General features: G+C 41.6%; 1 protein-coding gene across 3 annotated transcripts in view; it reads left to right on the forward strand.

Annotated features, from left to right (window-relative positions):
- The window catches only part of ARHGAP24 (Rho GTPase activating protein 24), a 230,174-nt gene that overhangs the window by 108,125 nt on the left and 97,824 nt on the right, over nt 1–24,225 (forward strand). Inside the window, exon 1 of one of the 3 annotated variants that reach the window (XM_068403605.1) lies at nt 14,703–14,757. The exons of the other annotated variants lie outside the window; for them this stretch is intronic. The gene's annotated coding sequence lies outside the window, so the exon portion shown is untranslated. Of the gene's footprint in view, nt 1–14,702; nt 14,758–24,225 lie in introns of those variants that run through there. 3 annotated transcript variants of the gene reach the window in all.

The raw sequence follows: 24,225 nt of genomic DNA on the forward strand, positions 1-24,225 counted from the left end.
GGCATTCATGTACAAACACTTCCCAGTCTGAGCTGACTCTTTTTTCTTTTCTTTTTTTCCCCAGATGATTTAGTGGTGTAGCTACTTAATGTTTTCAAATAGCACTAAAATAAACAGCTGCTCCCAGTACTTCCTAGCTAGTATAGCCTATCAGCTCAACGATTCGTGGCAGAGTGATTAGATTCACTTCATTACTGATGGAGTAATTGGGAGACTGTAGGCAAGGGTGTTTCCAAGAATAGCAGGCAGCTAACATCAGTCTGATGTCTCAGAAATTCTGGATACTTTTCAGTGGATTTGTTTTGGGAATCAGAGGGAAGAAAATTTGGGAGTATTCATAGCTTCTGAGAAGCACAGGCAATAAATTACATGATGCCACTCTGAGTTTTTACAGTACTCTTTAGATCTTGGTTATCTTCAGAAGCTGCTTTCTAGAGGGACCAAGTGAAGAGGACACTGTTTCAACTGGGGAAGCGTCTTGGTCAATAAGGGCTAGCAATTTAAGGGAAGGCTTCAAGATCTTCCCTCCTCCTGAACTGCACTGCCTGGGAAACAAGATTGCTCAAGGTTTGAGAGAAAAATGGTAAAGAAAACTTTAGCAGATGCATATGCTTCTGTTCTTGGCACTCGTGAATGTTGGAGCCGATGCTCACTTGGTGAAATATGGATCCTGGAAGCACACATTTTGGCCTTTAAATGATTGCTATTAGATATCTTGCATCTGAGCAAGAACAACCCCATGTACCAGTATAAGTTGGGGACAGACCTGTTGGAGAGCAGCATCGGGGAAAGAGACATGGGGGTCCTAGTGGACAGCAGGATGACCATGAGCCAGCAATCTGCCCTTGTGGCCAAGAAGGCTAATGGCATCCTGGGGTGTATTAGAAGGGGTGTGGTTAGTAGGTCAAGAGAGGTTCTCCTCCCCCTGTACTCTGCCCTGGTGAGGCCCCATCAGGAATATTGTGTCCAGTTCTGGGCCTCTCAGTTCAAGAAGGACAGGGAACTGCTAGAGAGAGTCCAGTGCAGAGCCATGAAGATGATTAAGGGAGTGGAACATCTCCCTTATGAGGAGAGGCTGAGGGAGCTGGGTCTCTCTAGCTTAGAGAAGAGGAGACTGAGGGGTGACCTCATTAATGTTTATAAATATGTAAAGAGCAAGTGTCATGAGGATGGAGCCAGGCTCTTCTCAGTGACATCCCTTGACAGGACAAGGGGCAACGGGTGCAAGCTGGAACGTAGGAGGTTCCACATAAATATGAGGAAAAACTTCTTTACGATGAGGGTAACTGAACACTGGAACAGGCTGCCCAGAGAGGTTGTGGAGTCTCCTTCTCTGGAGACATTCAAAACCCGCCCGGATGTGTTCCTGTGTGACATGATCTAGGTAATCCTGCTCCGGCAGGGGGATTGGACTAGATGATCTTTCGAGGTCCCTTCCAATCCCTAACATTCTGTGATTCTGTGATACTAAATGAACAAAACATGCAGGTCAATAAACTGGTTGTTCTGTCTCCAGTCCCACAAGCAGAGAGGCCTTGCTCTCACTGAGATCCATCAGGAGCTGAGGACACTGTCCCTCATGGCACTGCCTTTTGGCTCCCCTCTGTTGGTGACCCCTGCTGCCTGGGATGGTGGCTGTGGGCCAGCTGCTTGTCTTGGACCTTCTTCCCCTCGCTCTTAATTTTTTGCTGGGAACATCAATGCAGCTGAACCATCACCACTGGTGGCCATGGGGTGCTCAGCTCTTCTGCAGTGTGTGCGATCGCAGTGAATCTAATTTAAATTGCCTTTGTGCTGTCGCTGAAACTTACTGTCAAGCAGCTCCCTACTTGTGCAACCCTTGTGGATCTACTCGCGCTTTCAGGCTTTCCCTGCTGAAGCACCTCTACATGCCGAGCAGTGAAAGGGGCAGGCGCCCACAAAGGACAGTTTACACATTTGGTGGAGCACTACTGGAGGCAGTATTGATAGCCAGTTGGTTTACACTTTTTTACCTTGTAGTGAGATAACCCCTGCTGATACCATTAACCAGATAAAGCCATGGTTTGAGTCACTCAGTGTTTCAGTGCTGTGGTATTAACTGGAAGTAAAAAGCAAAGTTACTGTAGGGCGCCAAGGTGTTGACATTTGCTGTTGACACAGCTTACAACTATAGTTCTCCATCATGAGCAGGCAAGGAGGCCTGGAGGATGTCCAGCTCCCCTTAGCTGACTTGTGTTGGCCAAACACTGCTGCATTCTGACACTGAGTGGCCCTCCTGCGGTTGTATCGGGAGCACATGTCCCATTTCAGATCGACAGGCTCATAGGAAGCAAAAGCCAACCATGTTTCTCCTTCAGGAGTGGATGTTTGCTGGAGTGAAGTAGTGTTGGCCAGATAAATGTAAGAAAAATTCTATTTTCACTTGCAAGTTGCTACCACTAAGGCTCTTCCCTCTCTGTGTTTGTTGTATCCTTTTTTTTTCTCCTCCTTCTCCATGTGGTGATACTCTTCCAAGTGCTTGGACCATGCCATTGCTTTCTTGATGGTGGTGTAAAGTGTGTGGTGGTTGTGGTGAATTCATGGCTTACAATGGTCATGGTTTGAGTGCAATGCCTTTACCTCGGAGGTTAGAACATGCCTGGGAGCCATGAGAGCATCGTTTATTAATTTTAAGCCTCTAAAATGAAAGAAGAAAATTGTGGATTAAAAGGGAATTCTAAAATCAGAGCATAAAAATTGTCCTAGTTTTAGTTCCAGTTGTTAGGATGCCCCTAGTTTTTCTAAACAGAGGGACAGTGCTGCTTCTGTTTCATGTGTGTTTTCTGGTATGTTTTGTAGCATGAAGCTGGATGTAATTCTGCTCAACTTTGGTACTGAAAAGCAGAAAGCATAACCAAAACACACTGGAGTACCTGTGCACCGTGACTGCATTCAGTGGTTCCTAGTGTAGCTCTGAGTTGTGGGACAAGCTCCCAGAAATGGTGCTTCAAGCTGTCTGCTGGTTGTTTCACATTGTGGAACTGTTGTGGTCTTAAAATCTGGTGGAAGAAGGTAGGCAGAAAGAAACCCAATGGTTGCTTTGCTGAATTAGCCAAATTTAAGTAGTGCTGTTTGTTTCAGGAACGACACACAAACAAAGTCCAAGCTAGTGTATTTTTGTTGTGGCCACCAACAGTGAATTCAAATGCAAAGCACCTTCTGACAAGCTGTGTCAAAGAGTGGATCTCCAGTCTGCATCTGACCTGCATGGTTATTCACTTACTGCACTGTAGGCAATGGCTTGACCTTCTAAAGAATTATTAGCCCAGTTATTCAGACCTACAAAAACATATGACAGCAGCTGAAAAACCTCCAACTCCAATACATTCTTCATAGATAATTATTGTTAGAGTCATTATCTGATTTTTTAGATGCTTTCAACTGTGTCTGTTTGTTATTCCTCCTTAGGAGACAAGATAGGAAATGGTATTTTATTTCTGGGAGTAAGAATGTAGCCTAAAGATCTAGCATGGGAGAATGTTTTTGTTGTCAGTGCCACAGAAATGTTAACTTGATCCCTCCTAAGACAAATGTTTCTCGACAAAAGGAAGTAGTAATGCTCTAGTACAGGAGGTCTTCCTAAGGAAGTTTAGGTTTATGAAAAGATACCTTAATTTCTGGGAGAGAAAGTCCATATCTGCAAACTGTGGTGTCAGATGGACACTTGCATTTCCCCAAAGATGAAATTTTTTGAGGCAGTTTGAAGGTTTTACATTAACTCAGAAAGTAAATAAAGGAGAAATACAACTAGTATCACTAGCTGGGAAGTTAATTCCTTATAAGTTTTATTGTCTGATGACTGTCAGCCAAGTTGCATTCATGGGATATTTGCACTCATAACTGTGATATCTCTTTGATATACCTACAGATAGTAGTTTTATGATACAGTCAGAAACTTGGAAGTTTGCTTGACTCGTGTTGCAGGCACACAAGCAAAACAAGCATCCTGTGGCTTAGTCCTTCAATTTTCCATTGATAAAGTAAAAGCATAGTAGTAAAAATCTTCTATACAGGATAGATAATCCCAGTTTATGCTGCATTATTAAGACAATAAATGTGAATGAGTTTTTATAATTTATAAATATATTTTTTCCTTTAAGAACTAAACATTGTGAGGGATTTTATCATACCACGTTTGTTAATTCTATTCAATGAACGATTCGAATTCGTGTTACAAAGCAAGTAAGGCACACACCTCGCAGCTGCCTTTCTGTAACAGTCTGGAATTGTTCCTTTGTGGCCAGTAAGGTTTGTATGTGAATTTGTATAGAATTTTAGAGGTTATTTCATAGAGTATTATGCATGGTATGAATTTTGTTATCAAAAACACTGAAATACCTGTTAGAGCCATGTGATATTTGTCACACATGAAGGAACAGGCGGACCCAGGACGTGTAATTGTGAGTTCCCAGTGTAGCCTTGGCAGGCAGGTTGCTCTGTGCCCACCTTTGGAGAAGAGAGCTGTGCCTTCTCCGTTGGTGCTTAAAAACTCAGTTCTATTAAACATGAAGGTCATTGGGTGTTACCAGACTGAGGCAGGGATAAATTGGTAAATAAAAACACTTTTTTCTGACTGTGAGTCATACCTATTAGCTGTCTTACAGCAGTGGTGTATGCAGTGGCCAGCTAAGCCTGTTGTAAGCCTGGAATTAAAAGGTCTGATCCATAAGTATTTCCCCCACTCCCAGCATGCATGCAACAAGCTCTTCCTTTCTGACACAATGTTTTCCTTCAGCATAGCTGCATGTTAAGCATAAACTATGCCCTAAGATACTAGGATGTGAGCACTAGATGGAAGTCCTTAAGATTTGTGTATATGTGTGGTGCCATGCATAGTGAAGCCCTAGCACCAGTTAGGGCATTAGGTACCCTGAACAATAAAGGATTTGCCATAAGATGTGGAAGAGAGGAAATAACGATATAAGCTGGGATTTTCCGGTCTGCTGAGCCCTGTACTTCCAGACTTATTAAGAGTTTTATTATAAAAGGGCTAAAAAGATTTATTGAAGATTTATTAAAGATTTATTAAAAGAGAGAGAAATACCCTTCAGAGACACTTATTCACTGCCTCTTCCCCTTCCCTGTGCTGACTTTAAGGCACTGTTGTAAATAGCTGAGTGCATGATCGAGCAGTGGTTTGAAGAAGTCCCGTACTGGGCCCAAAATTGTCTGGGCAGGCAATTTTAAGGCTGGAGTTATGAAATGTAGCAGGTTTCTGCAGAGAACAAGAAGGTTTGGACTCTGGGTGCAACGTGACCTTTCATGGGTGCAACGTGACCTTTCATTTCCACCCTAGGTGGGCCTTGCCCTGCAAAGGGTACGATTGAGCCTAATGTGCATGACTGGTAGTTGGGCAGGATTTGGTTACTAAGCCTTAGGAGGGAAGCATTATAAATCACGCTTCTCCTGGAAAATAACTTGAATATGCTCACTTTTGTCTTTGGGTAGGTGCCAGCATGCAGAGAGTGAGAAAGAGATTATTGCTTGTTGAGGAAAACGAATGGCTTTACGTATAAAACATGGGAACCCTCCAAAACTGTGTGCATGGTTGCACTGGGAAACTACGCACTCATGAATCCAACCCTGGCGTCCCTGGCCTTTCTCAAAGCAATTCTTCGTGATAACCTGTTATGCTGCTTCTTTAAATGGCAATTCTGTGTGGCAGACACTATATATATTTTTTTATGCATCCAGCTAAATTCTAGATGTTAAAATAATTATATTCCTGGGGAGCTTCAGACCGGCTAGAGTCAGAGCTAGATGGGAAGAAAGGAGCGAGCTTGACTGATTATCTAGTTTGGGGATGGGAGCAGGGATCTTGGGAACAAGAATAGTCCCAGATCCCTCTCTTCATCCACCACTGTTCTTTTTCAAAATTCTGCGTTAAATGAGTTGAAGTCTGAAGAAGTGTTGTCTACTTTTGTATAATCTGAATCACGAAAGATATGGTAAGCATATACCCTTGTCCCTTAATGCCATTTTAAACTGATAAGACAGCTTTAGATATTGTTAGACTGTGTACAGCACAGGAGGCTGAAATAGATGTCCCAACAGTGTGTCCCAGGGCAAGGTGTGTTCTTGGGAGTATTTCAGGGTAATGACCTTTATGCTTAGGTGTTTATGGGTCTGTGTTACAGGATACATGGATGTGGTGCTTGTGCACTTAAGTCTTTGATACGTTCAAAGCGTGCGTGCTCTTTAGACCAGGTTGTGTGCTGGTTACTCCTGCAGAAACCCCTAAATACATGTGCCTGAGCAGACACACACTCCAGGCACTAGATGGAGACTGAAAGACAACTAGAATAGAGTTAATAAATCTGGTGGAAAAATCTGTTTGAGGAGGGTCAGCATGGAATGGGCTCTTCTTCCCAGAAGAAACTAGGAAATTGTGAAGGCCAGAAAAAGCCCACTCTTGTAATTGGAACCCTGGGACCTAAAACCTGGGAGGTAATGTAATTCATAGCTTGCTGGAGAACTCAGTCAACATAGAGCAAGCCAAGATGGGAGATTGAATTATCTATAAAACTGCCTGCGCAAAACGATTTGCTTTCTCCTTCTAAAAATGTAATAAACATATGTTAAAAATACAGTTTTTCTTTTATTCTTGAAACATCAGTGAGTGAAACAAATTACTTAAAAATTCTCAGTAATGGGGAAACAGTATTGCAGTGGGTCTGCTATTTCGATTAGTTGAACTTGTTCTGCTCAAGAAAACAGTGAAGCCAGGAAGCCTGGGAAATATATGTCAAGCCAGAATACTCTTTAGTTCCTGTTTAGAGAAATGGTTGCTCTTTTAGGCTATTAAAAAGCATCCAGAGCATCAACTGTGCATTTAACATCTGAAGAGACTGGCAGTTAATAACTTGTGTGCTTGAACTTAGAGGAGGTGAAGAGATAAAATTGCCCATCTGTGTTGATAGTATTATGTCTTCTGATTTGTGTTCACAGTTCATATTTCCTGTAGCGTATGAGAACAGAAGTAGTTCACATGTGTTTCTAAAAACATCAAAATATGCATGCACTGGAATGCAAAAGCGTATTAAAATATCACAGTTTGCCACTTACTATAGCTAATCAGTCCAGTTCACTCTATATTTCTGAATCCCTCACTGACATTTATGGATTCCTTCTAATAAGGTTTTTAGTGAAAATGCTGAGATTGAGAGTAAACACTAAATACTTCAGTAATGTATATGTTTTAAAGTCAAGTCATAATCAGAAAAAGAAGGATGTACTGCATTTCTTTGAAAGACTGACAGAGCTTTTTAAAAAATATTTTCATAATGCCTGATACCCTTGTTCTGCTAGTGCTCTCAGTGGAGAAGGACAAGAATTTGAAACTGTTCCTCTATCTGTCTTCTGTTACTTTGCCCACTGAAGCCCAAGAGGTACTGTTGGTCTGCATTTCCCAGACAGTTTCCTGAACAGTTAAGAAAAATAGTGTCCATCTGTTGTTTATGAAAAATTTCGATGGGGAAATGCTGATTTACACATGGTCAGAGAATGGATAAACTTTGTTTTGCAAGGGACATCAAAGAGCAGCGCACCCTTGGGTCTGCAGCTGCCCAAGGAAGCTGTACACCCCAGCTAGTACTAGCCAGCATGCTGTTGATGTTTTGCTGCTTGGCTGTTGCAATCCCTGCTATCCGGTGGAGAGCAGCACAAGTCAGTAGCGGGCCTGGGCAGGTGGGTGGGTTGCTCTGGATGTGCATGAAAATGTTAGTTTTGCGTACGGGACCTCTTTGAGATACTGGCAAGGGACAGTGATTCTGTGTTTTGCCTGACAGGACACATCATGCAGCCTCAGTCTCTGGCGGAGGAGGTTCGCTGAAGAGTTGTCTATAACCTTCAGTGCCTCCAATTTTGAGATGTCTCAATTTTTTCCAGCACTTTGCTTCCATGCCATTCAATAAAGTGCAGTTATTTCTGTTATTTTTAATACTTCACGTGCACAGCCCAGGGCCGTGATACTAAGGAGTCTCGAACTCTTGTCATGATGCTAGAGCTTCATGCCATGATTTGAACAGCAAAAAGTGATTCTTGGTGCCTGTGCTGAGATGCTACTGAAGTTAAATGGGAAGGTTCTTTCATGTATTTTCAAATTACAGACTAGTTTAATTGTCATTTGTCATTAATTTCTTTGGGTTTTTTCCAGTTTTTTGACCACTTGCTCCTTTGCTATTCAGGGTGGCCAAATACTAGCAACCTAGGGCTGCCTAACAGCTGGAAAATGCCAGTGCTCTGAGACTTGATCATCTCCCCTGTATTTGGACTGTTTGTGAAGGCTATGGAAAAGGCTTGGAAGCAGTGCTGACATTTATTGGCATTAAGTTTGAAAACTTAAAATTATTCTGGGCATATAGCATACTTGTTATGCCTGGCTTGTGCCAGGTGGCATGAAGAGATGCAATTCAATGAGCCTGTTCTGTGAAAAGGTCACAAAATCAGCATGCGCTTTGACTGGTACTAAAGAAGCAGGAAAACCTGAAGCACTGCCAAGCTATTGCCCACCTGCACCCTTGGTACATGGTGGTATTGGTGCTGCTAGCGTTCATTAGATATGGTTCCAGCTGGCATTTCTGCGGGTTTTGTACCTTAATGTATCTGTCCAAGGTTACAATTTCCCCAGGACCTCAAGCAAATGTTCTCTGTTTCTCTGAGCAACTAGAAATCTGATGTAGCATAAGTTTGTCAATCCTTTTGCTCAAGCAGTTAACTTTGAAGGCGCTACCAGTTGTCTCTTCTTTTATGCATTTTATGCATTTTATGCATTTCATGCATTTATGCTTAAAGAAGATACAATTTGGATTTATTTGTAGCTTGGTTTGAAGTATTTCAAATGCACTATGGCATACTCTGCTTTTATATGTAGTTGAAGGTGGAAAGCTGAAGTACTATTTTCAAGAGACAATAGTAATAAATTATAAAAATGTACAGCATTTTTAGGAATCGGGAAATAACAGGGCATTATACTGCAAGAAGCAGCAGCAATGTGGGTTATCTAGTCTGTCACAACATTGTTCACATCAGACAACCACTTTGAAACCTTTTACATTAATTCCTCAGTGAGCAGCACATGTGGGTGTTTTCCCATTGCTTTTTGAAAGTGGATTGATAAGGCAGTGCTCTTGTCTACTCAGGCTGCTCAAATGAATTGTACACCGAAGTTTAGATGGAAATTCTTGCCTTTCCTCTGGTGCCGAGAGATTTCAACTAGTCATTTTAGCATTTAAAGTATTTATTCAATATTACACAACACAAAATTTCCTAAAGACTTGTGCTTCCTAGTGTGAATGTACAACCAGTCTAGCTGGTACTGGCTCGGTGAGCACAGTTTGGAGTCTGCATGGGCATCATTTGTTCCGCTGGAGTTTCTGTGGAGCTCTGCATTTCTCACTTGAATTGGCGACTGCTGTCTGCATGAACAAATCCATCTCTCCTTTCCCAGACCATGTCCTATTGGCATCCTGACAACAGAGAGCTAACAAAATGAAACATTATGCAGACTACCTCATTTTCTGTGTGCTCTGAGAGTTAGGGATTTTACACAAACTCCAAATTTATTTCCTGAATTCTTCTTGCAGTAGAGAAACTTAAGGCCAGATTTATGTCGAGGAATCCTGACCTTATGGAAGGAGGCCTGGTAGACATGGTGGGCAAGGAGCTGAGCAGGCATCGGCTGGACATTCATAGGTGAAGGAGGCCAACTGCAGCCCAGGCTGTGTTAGTGGCAGAGTGAGAGAAGGGTACCTGGTCCAGTTTGGGCCCCCCAGCACAAGGAAAGACCCTGATGTACTAAGTTTTTAGGGGGATGGCTGGTGCAGTGACAGAAGAGGAGAAGATGAGGGATGTACCTCTTCTAGCCTTGAGAAGGTGAAGGGGAGTCAGTGTTGCTGTCTGCAGCTACATGATGGAGGAGGGTACAGAAAAGGGAAGCGACAGATACAGAAATGCCTTTGTTTTTTCTCCCCCTAAGCGAGCATTAGTATATTGTTGACTGCTTTTATGGCAGGCATTTGATACCATGGGTAGTAGAATAAGTCTTGCCTCACAGGGATAAGGCAAAGGAGATGCACACACTATTTTTTGCATCAATATAATTGCTAGAGGTTTATTTTGCTCCCTTCATAGTAAGGCAGCCTAAATCCCACAGCATCGCAGCAGCTCAGTACCTTCCTCCCTTCTTCTACTCCGACTTTCCCTTTGTGCATAAGAGAGAGAATTTCGATTTGCATTCAGAGGGACAAGCCCGCTCAGCTTCAGTGCTTCCAGGGATCCTTCTGGGTATGTGCTGTGTCGGGGCTAGGGCTAGCTAGCAACAAGCATCCATATGGGAGGAATTTATATTGTCTGAGAGGCCTGAACACTGAAGTACTGTAAATGGTGTTTTCACACACTGCAGCTAATTCCCACAGTTTCCATTGCTTTAGGCTGTTTCTTCTGATGAAAAACAAACAGAACGGTCTGGGAGCTGAGGAATGTAGTCTGAAGCACAGTCAGCATGCCTCCTCCGCTGGAGTGTACAATTGGAGTCAGAAAGGGAGCTGTGCAATGCCTGCACAAAAGAGGGGTGTCCAAGCACCATGCTCAGCACTCAATGTCAAGGCTGCAATTCTCAGAGGCTTCTGGAGCTTTAAGGACCCAGTGGTGTAATCCACTTCAGTGGCTGGATGCTTTACCCTGTCAGCAAATTGAAGCGATTCCTTGAAGACATACTCAGAGTTTCAACATACTCAGGTTTGAACATTGAACCTGTAGAGTCAGTAAAGCAGTTTTCCAGTCATTAGTGGAATGGAAACATTCACTACCGGGGAGTGTTTTGCAAATTTCCTACTGAAGAAGAAGATAACTCTGGTAGGAGACAGTGACTTTTTAGAAGTATGCTGAGCAAGCACAGTGAGCGTATCACATGGCTTTGTATTATGTTAGGTTGACCGTATATGTAATTATGCTGCAGCTTCTCCTTCATACTGCTGCCTGCCTTTTGCTCAGGCCTTCACGTTCCTCTCTCTACACCTGATCTTTCCTGTAGTCTGTTGCTTGACTCCCCCTTGTAATTTGCATGCTGCATTTTCTCATGAAGTGAAATGTATGCAAAAAAATTTCTGTTCTGACACTAGTTAATAATTCTAGCGTGCATGACACGTGGTTCCAAATGCTGATATTGATGATTAGCATGTGTTTATCACACCCACAAATAATTCTCTGATTCTCACACTGGACAAACTTAGCCTTTTTTGAGGCTGTCCTTGCACAGCAAAGTATCTTGTTGTGTGCAGTATCTAGGAATATTTCCTTGGCTAATTCTGCCAAACCTATGGAAGTGCCTTCTTTATTCTGCATTCTGTCAAACTGACTTACTTTGGTTTAACATAAAAACTAATTGAATATTTTTTTCCATGAGCTGCTAGTGAACATCAGCCAAGTCATTCTCACAGTATCCAGTCATCTGTTATGAAGAATTAACAGTGGGTGTTTTTTTTGAGGAAACCCTTTCATATTTTACTTAGATGCAGAAATAACTTTGTGCACTAAGAGCTTGTTGCCAGTGCTACAAGGACCTTTCTATTCTTTCCTGTGTAAAAATGAATACAATCAAATGAAACTTTAAAAGAGCAAACTGTATTGTCGGTGGAACTTATAAACAGTGCACATCTGTCTTTAATTATTTGAGTGCTGGGAAATACAGGTAAACCTGCCTTGCTATGTAAAATATCACACAAGGACCACGTTTTGTTGTGAAGTGAGTCATCAAGGTTCAGTTGAATTTTCACGATCAGGGTTGGCCGGTGCCTCATCATCAGTGGCAATAGCTTTTTGAGACCCACAGATGCCTAAAGACCTAGAGATCTTCCTGACAGATACTACTGATGTGCCTGCACAGTCCTGCAGAAGGCTGCTTGTAGGTGAATGCCACAGACTTGTGTAGTTCATACTGCTTGAGCTGAGATGGGTGAGTCAGCTCTGGGCCCAAGAAGGAAACCAGTTTCTGGGTAATAATGTGATGAATGTTTCTGAGCTATCTGGGAATGCCCCAGCCAGCACTCTCCCTTCGCTCCCTCTGGGAAATGCCGTAGCTGCGTGCATGCATCTCTGCCATAGAGGTCAGGAGAAAGGAGTGCATGCAGTTTTTACTGCTTTTCCTACTCTTGACTGCATTCTGGGAAAAGAAGGGGGGATATTTTGGTCATATTAACCAGATGAGATGTTACAGCTTATTATTACTACCAACACGTAGGCCCTGACTTTGTGAATGCGACATGAGCTCCCAGCTTGCATGACAAGGAATCCCTGGGGACAGAGTATTCAGTGCTCAGTATGTTTAGGAGTATTTCCCTTGTGACCTGTAGCACTTCTCATTTTGGTTATGGTATTTGGAAACTTCATTTGAGGTTGCAGAGGTTCCCAAGCATTGTCTGCTTGGGACGGTCAAATTGTTGCAGGGTGCAGCTGCCACAGCAATGAGCAGTCTCCGTGCAGGGCTGGCTTCTGCCCTTCTGTAGGGAAAAACAGCAGAACCAAAAGTATGTTGCTCTGAGATGGCGAGAGTTTGTGCTTCATACTACACTGTCTCTGTATATGCATCTATAAAATCCCATTTTAATTAGGATATGAGTGTAAAAGGGAATTCTGAAGACGAGTAATGCCTTGCACATGTTTGGGAGGTGGAGTCATAATTATGCCTATGAAGTTCTTAATTTTTTCAGTTGATAAGTTCCCTCTCAGGAAAAGAGGATACTGGTTTTCAAGCCCTTTGTCAGTGCTTTCCCTGCCCCCTTGCAGCTGCTGGCTGACCACCCTCGACACACCTCACTGCAAACTTAGTATGGATACAGGGCAATTGCGGTGGGGGGTGTCCAGTCTGGAAATCTCTGCTGAGAAAGTAGCTGGCTACACCACTGTAGCTGCAAAGTGCATGAACCTCTATTTGTGATCACATTACAGAGCATGAGACTGAAAGTCAGTCACCAAAAAACCTGAGTACATCTTGTACGTGTATAGTTTTCTGAAGTTAATGAAGACACAGAGCAGATCAGGGACACTGGTATGCTCTCCCCTCTGGCATGTCTGTTCCCAGAACTGCTTCAGTTCTGGAGTTGTCATGGATGCAGCCATGGCAGGCTAAAAGTGGTCCAAAAAAAGGGGAAGCTATCCACTTGGAGACACATTTTTCCCATAAGCCCTAGACCTTTAATCCTAATAACTGTAAACAAACCCTGACCTGGAAAAATATTTTAATTTTCTTTTTTTCCCTTCAAGTGTGGGAAGAGAAGGCCCACTCCTTAACCTTTGCACAACCACATATTAATCTAATTTCCTACTCATCGTGACCTAGTGATTTGGAAATTGCAACTACGCTTAATTTGATTTTTCTTCCTATGTTTTTGTTGTTTCCTCTATTTTTGGCTCAGTGCTGGTTCATTAAACTTCAGTCACAACTACCAGCTGGAGGGCACACAGCTTGTTGTCATTTCAGCTAATCAGACATTTGTAGATCGGATGGGGTTACTGCAGGCACACATGAAAACCAGGGCGCTCTCCTATTGTTCCTTCCCCTTCTTGGGAGGCTCTGGCCGATCACTGTTTTCTTGTTATGTTGGCCCACCAGGATGCATATTCTTTAGAGACCTTAGCATAATGATACTCTTTTTTTCTAGCTGATTCAAAAAGCTGTGCCATCCTCTGTTCCCTGATGCTGCTGTTGTCCTTATGCAGTATTTTGAAAGTTATCACGGGCGTGCTAGCATGTTAGAAGACACCTTATGTTTTGCTGTGTTTTCAGACAGCAGGTATAATCCAACTATTGCATCTGAGATATGAGAGAGCCAGTAGATCCATGCTTAGTCATATATTTATTTTTTGTCTTTTATCACTTAATTGAAAAAAGAAGATAAATTGGTGTGAGAAGAAAATTGTGTTTTGTATTCCTGTAAGAAATGCTGTAAGTTGTAGTTAAGCTCTCAGCAGTAGTTTGAGTGATCAGCAGCTGCCACTAGCTTTGCTTTAAATCATTAAGAGCAAATCTGAATGATCTCAATGATCTCAAGAGATGTTTTAACCTTCCCTTAGCAGAAATGTTCTGGGAAAATCCGAAACTTATGCTGCTTTAAATTAAAAAATAATAATAAGCAAATTGAGTTATGGTTATGATGGGCAGTTAACACAGAGGGTTTTTTAGGGACAAAACCCCAGAGGCGCACACCTCTCCAAAGAGGGAAGGAGGTGACTTTTTTTTTCTCAAATGTCTTCCATTTGCTAGAGGCTTCACAAAAAATGTTTGTTTTAAGCGTAATAGCAAGACTTTGATTAGCACAATACCTTGAACTCCCTGTCACCGCATAGCATAACATCTTTTCCCATGCCTATGTTTAATTGCTGCAAATCGAGCAGTTCCCACGGCTTGTTACGAATTCTTTCCACTAAAATTGCTGAATCTTGGAATTCAAACTATCAAAAAATGGCATCTGTGAAAGTAATGAATCTTACATCATAATAAATCCTGAGTGATTTGAGATCGCTTCCTTAACTGTTTTCTGTCTTCTACCTTCCCTTGCAAGTTTTCTGGTTTTATTTTTTTGACCTTTTTATATGTAGAACTCTGCTATTCCATTTGTGAGCAATATTCTTTTCTGAAGACTTTATCACTTAGATTGGAAGGACAATATCATCTCAAACACAGCTGGTGGTTTATTACTTTTTTGCAGTAGAAGGGTGCGTTCTTCTTCAAAACTTTGCGTGAGTAAAAATATTTCTATAGGACTTTTGAAAGTCTTACTGGAGAAATTTACTATTATGAAATTCTCATGACCAGTGTGTGCAACTGGAGTGTGCTGACACCGTGCTGTAAGGGAGCAGATTGCCTTCACTAAGCTTCAGTGGCTAAATTCGAAGAAAAGCAAGTGTAAGTGACAACAGAAATTGTGAACAGCTAAATGATATTTCAATGGTTTTTTTAATCATACTAGACATTATTTTTAATAGAAAATGTAACTTTGCCAGGGGTTATTTTAATAACGTAGTACATGGTAATTTTGATTATCTCTTCACATTCACATTGCTGCGTACAGATACATATGCTGAAAATTCAGTAGCCTAGTGGCTCCCAAAGGATTTAACTGCATAATCAGATCACTCTACAGCTCAGCAGTCTCTAAAACCCAAAGTTCAATAGATGTCTTGCTCCTCCAGAGTGTATGTACCAAAGAAAGGAAAAACTTAGGAAAATTGTCCTGACTTCTTTCAGAGAAACACAGTGGTGTGGGGATATGCTTGTTCTTTCTGTGAAGTAAAATAAGACATCCCTGAGATGTCTTGTATACTCTGTCCTGTATACGTTTTTTTTTTTCCCCTAATCCCTTAAAGTAAATAAGAACAACTTGAGCTTTCTAAAACTCTTATTGGAAATTTTTTTCCCAGAGGTGAAGAAAGTGTTTGAATGAGTTTCCAATGAACAAAAAAGCCCCTTACTAATATTAATTAGCTAAATACCCCTTGAAGTAGTGAAAAAAACAAATGAGTATGAAGCCTGTGAATGTATTACATTTCCTTCCCTTGTCTGGCACAAAGCAGGTGGTAGTTTAGATGTCTTCATAACTGCAGGCCTGGGAAGGATCTCCAGCTGCTGGTCAGTTAACTGCCTTGTAAAGCAGAACCATCTCTGTGGGTCACCCTGCAAGTACTAAGTTGCACAAGATAACAGTGGAGAAGTAGTGAGGGTGTATCAGTGAAGTGGGAACAGGCAGTGTTGGGGTACGTGGGCTGCCGCTGGAGTACCCCGTTGCCAATTCTCTGCTTGAAAAAGTGCTTTTCCTCTCCCACCTTCTGGGAGCAGAGCCCGTGGTCTCTCCTTGCACATGCGTTTGGGGCACCTGCCCTTGCCTGGCTCCTTTGTGAGGCTCAGCCCTCCTTGGACTGACAATGGTGTGTGCATCCCCTGGACTGGGGAGTGTTTTGGGGGAAGATACAGATGGTTTTTAGAGCCATAGAGGTATGTTAGAACCCTTTACAAGGCATTTGCTTATCCCGTACAAGATCAAAACAACGCAATGATGATCCAAGTTCATTTTACTTACAGCTACATTTGAGGAGTGCACAGTAACACATGCTTACCTACATTCACATCTTCCATTATTACTCCCAGTTATGTACTCTATACATTATCCAAAGAAATTACTGCTTAGCTATTTCCCAGCAAAGGTAATTCCTGTGTTAACAGACATTGATGCAGATGGTCATCCCTACGTCAAAGCTAGGACAACTCGACTCACATCTACTTAGAAGAATTATCTTTAACTCTGTTAATAAATTAGCAAACAAATAATAGCTTTAGGATGGTTCTGAAAGAACAGAATATACAGGGAGCAAAACTGGTTACCATGCCACTTATTCCAGATGCATAATGTTTCAAGTGATCCATCTGTCCTTAGTGCAAATAGATATCACATTAAAATGGAGGAAGATTACATTTATAATTGTTCAACATTTATCTTTTGCTTGAAACATTTGTGGTTCATGAAACATTTATCCCCATTTATGCTGAGAATCAAGTAGAAAATAAATAATTGCACAGGGTTTTAGTTTTCTGAGACAGAAGTACACAGTTGTGTTCAGTAAACTTGAAAATGAAGGAATAATTTACCATGTCTTAGAGAGATGTGGGCATCTCAGCATTACCTCCTATTCTCCTGCAAAAAGATACTCCATCTTTTCTAAGAGCTGAGTACAGTTGAGTTTTGTCCTAAAGTAGCTAAGAATAAGTGCTTAATAAGGAAGGAATTACTGCTGGTGAAATTATGCATAGACAATAACCAGTCCCTAATTCATCAGGGAACTTACTCCATGTTCATTTCCTTTATATTGGCCCTTAGCGCATTAGCTCTGAGCAGAAAAAAATTGTTGTACATATAGGGCACAATTAGGGGATCCACAATGGCAGAGTAACTAGTGGTCTGTGAATCCCCAGCCTACGTCTGGAGCACTGACTTGCTCCCTTATGGTGACAGAGCAGGGCTGGACCAGCCTTTTAGTCCTGCCCTTCTATGTTTTAATCCACCTGCCTGTGAACTGCTCATCTCCACGCTCCTTCAAGATAAAACTCTTTCCTGGGCTGAAAAGAAATCTTTTCTAAGTCCTAAAGACATCCGTTATGTGTTTCCTTGTATGAACTAATTTTCTCTTCATTTTCTCTTTTCGTTGTGTTGTGGGCATGGCAAACCCCACCTGCTGAAGTGAAGGGAGGCTAGGGCCAAGCCAAGGCAGCTCTGGTGATAACCAGTATCTTAAAACCCAAGTGTGAGAGAACCTTCAGAAGGAAGCTGCTCATTCGGCGGTTCTGTGTAAGTGCATGCTTAGATAACATCAAATGACATTTGCTGGTGTCCAGCTAAGTATGAGCAATGGGGTGCTCCCAAGGTGGGTGTAAAAGGAAAAAGAGAAGTTGTATAGTAATTTTATAAATGGGGTTTGCGGGATCAATGATGTTAAACGTGTTGAAGATCCTTTCAGATCTTTTTAAGGTTTTGATCCTCTTCTTTTTGCACCCTCCCTAGTGCTATAACGTATAACTTTATATTTACAGCTTGTGAATCACCTTAGGGTGGACCCAGGTTGTTTTTCAGCTTCTTCTTAACTTTTAATATTCACTTGAAATAAAGTGAGCCACTTACTGCCTAATTGCTTTAATTTTCACACCAATAAACGGAAGTGATGGTAACTGCCTTGAAAAGCTCTCTGAGCAATTCTTATGGAAGATGGGTAATATCTGTTAGTATTGCTTTCGTACACTATAATTGTTCTCATTGTCTTGGAGCGTCTCAGGTTCAAATAGCTTTTGCACAGAATCACAAAAATGAGAAAATTTCTTACTCAGCCTGGAATGGTTGTTGTTCAAACAAGCAGGTCTCTGGTAAGAAAGGATTGCACTTCTGCATGGTGCATCCTTTGCAACTTGACAGCCCTGACTGTTTCTTTTGAAAGCCCCTTGCCCTTCTTCATTGTACGGCTGACCCTGCAGCATTCCTGTATGCCTCTGGCTCTTTGAACAGTATTTTGAGATAAAACTATTCACTGTGATACATTGCATTTGGAAGTGTAACTTCCCTAGCTAGAAAAGAAAATGTTACCCCATCAAAATGCAGTATTTTTTTACACCAATTCAAATGACCTGCTCCATAAACAGAGTGTAGGGTCACATTTGCTTTAAACAGTTGTTGTCATCCCTTTGACATTGCTGGCAATTATTTTGCCTTCATTGGTAACTGAATTGATTGCTTTTTGTAATGCAAACATTTCAAAACTGTTTCATTAATGCAGTTCAGTCCCTGGGGCAAAAGCTTTCTGGCACCTCTGCCCTCCCTTGTCCAGATCTGCTCTGCACAGAATGGGTTGATCATGCACGAGTTGTGCCTCTAGTTTGGATGCCAAGGTGCATAGTGGGACTCTTCTGTGCACCTGCAGATTTCACTTTACTATGGACGCTTTTGATGCTACTAAAATGTGGATTATGATACAGGCCCTCTCTTGTCTTAGCCAAGCTGATTTCCAAGTTCTTTTTTCCTGTCTTAATCTGTGACTGCAGTTTTTCATGGGAATTCTGAACAGATAAGATGAAAGACAATGCGGAGAAAGGCCTATTTAAAATTAAGGCATGCTTTTCATCATTAAAGGTTTTTCTTCTGAAATCTTAAAAAAGGCTGCCTATAATCATATGGTGTTTTCTCAAAGCAAACGACTTTCACCAAGAAACTTGGCTTATACTGTCCTGTAGAGCAGCCAAAGGAGAGGTAATTTTTACCAGATTTGACATGAGACATCAGCAGGAATGTAAATAGAGTCCTTCAAAAGACACCGTAGTCAGAGCAATCATCCTGCAGCTTTGACAAATTTACTAACATCTGTTCTGGTGCCATTTCTGCTGTACAGACCTGCCATTAACCATGGAGGGGAAAAGATTTTAATTAAATGAGCAGATTGACATGTTAAACTTTGATAAGATCGTGCCATCTGGGTGGGTTATATTTGCAATTATCTCCACAGCTTCTTAGATTTAGGGTATACTTCAGCGATGCCCTGGTTATTCTCAGGAAGATGCACTGACCCTAGAGCACTGGGGTTACTAAGCCAAAGTGTCAGGCTGTAAATATTTGAAACAAGATGTATATTGCAGCATCTCATTTCTAAGCTGTGTAATTTTTCTTTTAGGATTTTGGTTTTGCTATTAGGTCTTGTTTTACTAACACATCACTACCTTGTCCTAGCCGCAACTGCTACTGTAGATTTCTAGTAGTACAAGGTATATGAAAATTATTTATTTACTGTAACTAAACCTCAGTCAAGAGATTTAGTGGGGGCCACAGATTAAGAACCGTTTTAGACGTGCCTTAACCAAGGCCACGTTGCTGATGCTGCGTGTTGGCCAGCTGCTGCCGTTACTCAGGGTGGAAGAATGGTGTGGCTGGTGGAGGAGGCAAAGTCTGATGTTGGGGAGCTGCTGCCAACAAGAGACTTCATTTTAACTGGCAGCGTAGTATGGGAGGCTGCGCAGGCAGATGACTGTGCACTGGTACAGCCACTATTGGTGAGGGTTTCAGATAGGCCAGAACAGCCATGAAATGAAGATTAATAAAAAAACACATTGATCATCTGTTTATTCCCTGCTAGCAATGTGTCGCTGGGTTCATACAAAATAGTTGGCTCAAGAGAAGATTGCTCTTAATTCAGATGGAAATTGATAAGTAAAATTTTGCAATGCTTTAAATGCATAATGTGCTGAGTGTATTCAGCTTATGCTTTAGTATTTGTCATCCCTTCAACTTGTAATAGATTAGAGCAGGATGTTTAATATGATGAGATGTGGTTGTAGAGAAAAGGCTTTTAGAGGTTCAGAGAAGATCTTTATACAGTTTAATTGTGTAGACAGGTTCAATTCTCAGGAAGGCCAAGAGGGAAATCAATTGATAATTTTAATCCAGAATCAATTTTATTTAATTTTTTGAAACGTGCTGAGCCAACTTTTTCAGGCAACAGTCTGTTTCTGCTGAAGTAGCAAGCACATTATGGCTGGTGTATTACCTGAATTGGGCTCCCCCTTACACAGAGCTGAAGTAGCTGGTGAACAGATGAAGCCTTTTGGGAGCTGGTACTGCTATACTGGTACTGACCTATTTAAGCTCAGGTAAATACTTATCTGTCTGCTAACACTCTTATGTCTGAGTGAGATCATCTTTCTGCTGCAATATATGAGCTGATGCTAAAAGGTGCTGTGGCAAAATGCTGCCTGCTTCCTGCCTTTTCAGCTGCAGGATGGTGTCTCAAATGTTGCAGGAGCCTAAAGGAAAGGATTTGTCTGGACTTGAAGAGATTTCAAGGTCTGAAAAGGTCTGAACGACTGCATGGGAGGCTATAGATAAAATCTAGTAGTCTGGATAGAGTGCAGGAAAACAGCTTCAGACTCTTTCCCTTCCCTGATAATGGCACTTGGTAAAAATAATAACTTTTACTTTAGTTTTTATGTATCCAGTTTCTTCGAAATACAAGAACTAGGAACTAGGTTGTCTTTGACCATCTAAGCCACATTGTATCCAAGAAGTAGCAAGCTTTCTGGCAAATGCCCACGACTTGTACTGGTTTTCCTCTCAGTTTTTGTGTAATCACTGTAACTGCAGGAATTAATTGAGCTGTTTCAGTTTGTTTGAAGGAAGGAGGTCAGCTAAGACAGGTGTGTTTATAAATCCTGATGATGCTGGACTGGAGCATATTTAGTACATGGAAGGACACTGGGGTTTTTAAGTGCTGTTAGTTTGGCTGTAATACCATGCCTGTGAACACATTTTGTCTGGATAGGCTTTAAAATAAAAGCAATATGAGCATCAAATGAAGAAGTCATGTGCTACCAGATGTAGGTATAAAGCCAAGGAAGGGGGTAGAGAAGGATACACAAAATAAGGGAAATCTATGCTTCTGATAGCGAACGCACATCTGCAGTTTGGAACATGCTGCATTTGTAGTATTAATGAGAAATTCGTGTATGCTTTTGAAGTACTCTTACTCCAGCTGAAATTATTTAAAGGATTTTTACAGGACATAACATATCCTGTGCGTCATACTGTGACTGAAGGTTGTCCCTCACTGTACAACTGCACCAGTTGGAAAAGTTTTCGTTATTTATCCTTCAGTAAATAGTACTGGCTGTTCCCAAGTGTTATTAAACCGTTATGTCTCCTGGTGTGATAGTGTGTAGGATATACATACGTATAGAATACTTGAGCCAAGGCTTTGTGGGTGCTTGTACCTTGTGGATTGTGTGTGTATGTGTGTGTCACATGGGAAGAATGATCCTCCTTAACACAGAGTTGGGTTTGAGTTTGCTTAGTTCCTCAAAATTCTGAACATGCTTCTAATAGACACAGATGCACATAGGATATAGTGGCCTTCAGGGTGTTTCTGCTTCTTGGCGCTACGTAAGGATTACACGTTTGGGGTGAAAGGGGAAAGAAATTGTGCTTTATCTCCTTGGAAAAGTGTGCAACTGAGGGAAGTATAGGAAAAGGTTATCCAAACAGTGTAAGACCATGCTGAGCTTGGAAGTATATTGGATTGGTTCAGGGGTGATTACAGTATAAAAAGTCACATTCTTGTTTCCCAAAGAAGGACGCGAAACTGCATGTTGTGTTCATGTCCACAGGCGTCAGGGTTGCAGTGAACCTGCTGCACAGCTCAGGGAAGCACAGCGGGGTGGAAGGCTCTAACAAGCCCTGTCAAAGTAAAAAGCCCATAAATATCATTGGAGCTGTGAATCTATCCCCAAGCCTCTGTTTCTAAAATAGATCTTTCACAGAGTGCTGGCAACAAGCCTAGATGTTCTCTGACAGAGCTCTGCTTTCAGCACGTTTTGATCCTGCCCTTTGGAAGATACTCATAACTTTTTTCTTCTCTAGCCTGGACTGACCAAGAAATTAGGGGGTTTTGAGTAGCTGCTAAAAGTTGTGCAGCAAGTGCGACAGCTCAGCTCCAACAGCCAGCAAAAATGGGCCATTCAGGTAGGAGGCTCTTTGGATTGCTAAATTCTGGGATTCCTCAGTGATGCCCACCCCATACTGCACCTGAGCAAGCCAAATTGGAAATAAGATGACGGCTATCCCCCACGTTTGGTGCAGAACAGGGATGTGTCTGCTGAGGGCATCTCTGCCCTGGGCAAAGCAAATATGTAATTTATTATTTTTAGCCTAGTTAGAAATGGAGCAGCAGTGAAGTGAGTAGTGGCAATGGCGAGGGAATGAATGCATTACATTTCTGTTCCTGGAGCTGCCTCTCTCAGGTCTGTTTTCGATACTTCACTGTTGCCTTATTGCATTCATTTTGCTGTCTGTGGAAAGGGGATAAAAATATTTATCCACTTACTGCAGCCTAGAGGAATAATCTGTTTATGTAACTCCTTTCTTAAACATATTTTATTAGCATTAGCCATAGGAATAACTGTTCTCTTCTCTTAGTCCCCCTAAGACAGTAGTTAATAGCCAGTAGACCCTTACTATTTTAGGATTTACCTATGAGGGATGTGGAAAATGAGTATTCACTACTCTTCTTTTATCTGTGCTTATAAACTGCACAAAAGCACTTTTGTGGACAGAAGCGAGCTTTCTGCTTACTGTGTTTTCCCTTGACCCTTTCTCAAAGTTAGAGCAATGCAAATTACAGAAATTTAGCTTTACCTTCCAGCTTGCTGTTGAGTCCATGTTTTTGGAATAACCTGCTGATCCCAGACGTCAAGTTACAGCTGATGTGTCTATGTGTGAGTTGGGAAATGGTGCATAGGTAATTCTTGCCCTGTTGCTGCTCTCCTCTCCTGGAAGCTGTGGAATAAATATAACTTGTATTACTCTATGTCCTAATGGGAAAGGAACAGTGTGTGGTCCTCCTGACAGAGACCCAAGTTACACAGGATAAGACAGGTCTTTTCTGGGATCAATGCTGTAATTTAGGAAAACTACCAGAGTCGATATATGTGATTTGTATGATTAATATTTTATAAATTAGCTATAAGTCACAGTTTCCTGGAGGACATTTGAAGGTCCCACAGATGATACAAAAAGACAAAGTACTTTAGAGGAAGCATGTTTTCACCCTCTCAGCAAAAGAGTGGTTATCAGCATCTAATTTATCATAGCCCAGCAGAAATGACAGTGTGTCTGAGAGTTGGCAGGTGACAGAACAGATACACAGAAGTTTTAAGGGAGCAGAGACTCACCTAGAGGGTTATTTTTCATGGTCAAACCTCAAAACCACGTTCATCTTCAGAACCTCTGCTTATTTTCTGTCACCAGCATTTCACTGTGATGCACAGGTGGAACAAGCATGTGGCCACTTCTCAGCATATACATGACTTGATTTTGCTTAAGCACATGAGATACCAAAGTCCATACTTGGTTATGTCAGACAAGATGTTAACAGTGCATATAAAGTGCCAGGTTACTACTACAGAGAATATACTGGAGTATCTGTCTTGTCTCATGTGCTCTCCTTGACTCAAAGCTGATGTGATTGTGTAATAAGTTTTGAATCTACATCTAAGCTTTCTGAATTCCCCATTTAATTAATAAATTTTTGTTTACTCATTTTTTTAAACCAAGCAAATAACAGCTGGTGTTTGCTTATGTCAAGAAGACAAATGCATCCCATAAACGCCGTACTTTCCCAGCATCAAAATTGAAAGTGAGTTAATGTCTGAAGTGCAATTTGCGTATAAATTCGTGTTTATGAACCTGTGCATTTCAAATGTAACAAACAGATCTAAAAGGAACATAGGAAAGATGTTGTCCTTATGGATTACAACAGCACAATAATTTTTTTTCTGATGATTTCTTTCAGACCTGCTATAACATTTCTCATGTCTCCCATTCCCCTTAGGAGTAAGCTGTTTGAAAAGCAGCATATTTTGGCAATTCCTTCTTGTGACCTAGCTCCTGGAGAGGTTTCTCTCAGCTGCAAGGCAGAACAGAACCCAAAAATCTAATTGGGCAAGTTAAATGGTTGTGCAGCAGACAGCCCTTCACATGATATGGCTGACAGAAGCTTCCATGAGAAGATATTGACATGTCATATTCAGAGTTATTTGGGCATCCCTGTGGGCTGTGTGATTATAACCAACACAACCCCAAATGTGCAAACATGTGGAGAAAGGCTCATTTCTTACATATCAGCTGAGCT

Source organism: Nyctibius grandis, chromosome 6 (assembly GCF_013368605.1).
Source record: "Nyctibius grandis isolate bNycGra1 chromosome 6, bNycGra1.pri, whole genome shotgun sequence".
Classification (NCBI taxonomy): Eukaryota; Metazoa; Chordata; class Aves; order Nyctibiiformes; family Nyctibiidae; genus Nyctibius; species Nyctibius grandis.